Below are 3,356 nucleotides of genomic sequence, written 5' to 3'. Positions count from 1 at the left end.
GCATCTCACTTGAGGTTGTGTTTTCCTTCCTCAGTAGGCTATGCTTTTTCAGAACAGACGATATGCCATGGTTCCTTTTGGCCTTTATATCCAGGTGTAATTGAATGAATTGGGTCTGTCCCTTGATATCATTGCTGTATCCACTGGTAAGCTCATCCCATCATGACTTATTACAGTCCCCAAATGTGACCTTTTTTTAAGTCATCTGAGGAAAGCAGATACTCCTGATTGGAAATACTTCTGTTATTTGTTGAACATCTTGAAAACCATTTTTTCCATTCCTAATTATACAGACGGTTCGAAATCAGGTGACTCTGTGGGTTTTGCCAGGGTTTGTTGCGAGTTGGACGTAGCGAGTAGAATCCCCTCTACAGTTTGTGCTTACTACTGAACTGTATGCCATTTTTCTTGCCCTGTTCTCTACTGGTCCATTTCTCTATAACATTTACTTTTATCCAGTTTTACTGGATACTAGGCCACCATATTGATATCTGAGGGAACGGGTTAGCCCACACCGTAGCTAAATCTGTCTGCTCTGGCACTATCACTGCTCTGCTTGTTACATACATGGACTATGGTCTCGTACTGAAGGCTACGTACCAGTTGGCATTGGACTTGGAGTGAGGAACGTGAAAACAAGCTTTTTCAAATAAAACACTCTATTGCACTTTGGCCGTCTTTTTTCCGTAAAGATCGGAAAGAGGAAGTTGCCCTAACTAGACTACGCATTGGTCAGTTTTTTAACTCATCGTTTTCTTTTATCGAGGACTGATGTATCAATGTGTTGTTTGTGTAACACTCAGGTAAAAATAAGCCATATTTTACTGTCTTCTCGTCGTTATGACTCTCGACGACAGCACCATTTTAAACATACTTTGTCTCAAGTTTTATCGGTAACGTTGGATAGTGTTATTGGCGATGGTGACACTGTTCACCTTAGAAATGTTTTTAGATTTTAAATGTCATTAATCTTTATAATGCTGTTTAAGGTTTTTAATTTATACATTAGACCTTTTTAATTATTCCCTTTTAAGAATCAAAGTACATCTAGTTCGATTTGAAATTAGAAAATGGCTATAACGTCAAATAACTCGAAACCAGGGCTAGAAAGGCCAATTTCAGGTGACTAATGGTGATTTTTTTTAATTACCCTTTAGTTATTCAAGCGAATTAAGATAATAACAATTATGTTATAGAATGCCCTTTAAAACTTGTATAACTGTAATTTCTCTCTTATTGCAGTAAACTAGATATAAATATTGAATTTAATTTTATTTGTGTTTTGTTTCAAAATTAAACTGTTTTGTTTTACCGTGATTTCTTTTTACATATTTTAATGATTTTACTTTACCAGATGTTTGGCGCAGTTAACCTAGTTGTTTGCGCCATTAAGTATCTAACCAACCAACCAATATGAAAAAGCTATTGAAATGAACGTACAATTTATGACGAAGTCAGAAGTGCAAGAGGTATAATGTTGAAGCTATCATACCCACCACAGAATTTATCAATAAGAAATGCAAGATATATTAAAGGTATTAAGTTCAATTCACGCGAATTTGAGCAGTTATTTTATAACGAAATGAACTTATTTACGCGTGAGGTAGGATGAAACTTGGATCAAATAGTATATGTTTGAGTTATCTTAATATATGGTGACCAATGAATTCAAAGCAGACTTTTATTCCTAGAATGCAACAACTACTGGATCATGAAGATGTTTTATATTCTAATGCTACATTGCATATTATTAGTAGATTATTGAGAAATTTCCGGTTAGGATACTATGGAGGTGAACTCACCCAGTGAGTTTGAATTAACATATACCACGCACAAAAAGTTAAATTAGAATTAACAAATGTAAATGATTGAAACTGAAGCTTATGAAACCATATGGTTAAGTGGATAAATTTAGTGTTATGTGGATAACACTTTGGATGGACGCTGGAAAAATTGGTGATTAAATGCGAGCAGCGTTTGTTTGGAATTAAGCACAAAGCTACACAATGTGCTTTGCCCCCCTCCCTATGATTAGAGACACGGATTTTAGTGTTGTAAGTTGGGCAGTGGGTGATAAGTAGCAAGTGCGGTAACTTGAAGCTAGTAAGACCAGAGGTCAAGATGTGAACAGCAGGATGAAATGTTATAAGCTGGTGGATTGAAGACAAAGTTATGGAAACTAATTAGTATTTTTTTAAAAACACGATACTTAATAATATATAGATTATACCCACACTCATTGAAAGTATTTACATGTCAACAAATTGAGCTATAAAGTTTGTGAAATCATTTGAGCTACGTTTATGTTTTATCCCAAGCCAATTACATGTTCTGGGGATGATCTCGTCTGATAATGGGTGCAAAATATATAGCGCTAAACTAACATATTTAGGGCTCTGCTAGTGACCACAGTGTTACAAAACCGAGAATATCTTCTTGTTTTTTTTTTTTTTACAGCAACAAGTTTTGGTAATTTTATAGTTTTTCTGAAACAGGTACAAGTCAAATTTGATAAAATACAATTACATTATTATTTTAAAACACAAATGTCTATCAGTAGTAGAAAGTTACGAGACAGTTGCCTCTCTTCCCAAAATCTTATGGAAATACGTTTTGTGTAAATTAGTAGGCAAGATCCGTTGGAAAGCGAGTTGGGATACACGGTTCGTGGAACAGCGAGTCATTTGGAGTTATAGGAGCGTTATAACTTAAACACATTTAGTGAGATTGCATTTAAAAGCGATATTCGAGTACTATTCATGAACTTTAACGAGGTAAAACGTGCGAGTTATTCGTGTGAACTATAAAAAGAATAAAGAATAGTGTGTCAGTTAAGTTTCCTTTAGGAACTAAGAGTCATGTCGCTTTCGTATGATGTTTAGAAGACAATGACTTGTTAATTGAACTTTAGATGACAAGGATTGTAGATCAGTATCTAACCGAGTAAATTATTCAGTTGTGTATTTGTATGCTTTCCAAGCTGCGTTTAATGCGACTTTCACTACACCTTTTGATGAGACAAAAAACCTTTTACACAATGGAAAGTCTATATAAGATACTTTATTATACGAACACAACTTTTACAGTATCTGTACAGGAGAATAGATATTTTATATGGGCCCTTCACCTCATATATATCCATTATGATCTTACACAAATTAAGATATTTAATGCGAGACAAAAAGCCTCAATTACAAAAATGTTCCGAACAATGCTTTTTACATATCCTCATAAGAAATAGCTACAAGTACTGTTTAACAGAAAGAGTATTAACTAAAGCATATACAATATTAGAATAACACCAAAATCAATATAAAAATAACCCCGCTCAACTCATTACCCATAATGCTTTTAAA

This window comes from Tachypleus tridentatus, chromosome 8 (assembly GCF_004210375.1).
Source record: "Tachypleus tridentatus isolate NWPU-2018 chromosome 8, ASM421037v1, whole genome shotgun sequence".
Lineage (NCBI taxonomy): Eukaryota > Metazoa > Arthropoda > Merostomata > Xiphosura > Limulidae > Tachypleus > Tachypleus tridentatus.
This window is presented reverse-complemented; position numbering follows the sequence as displayed.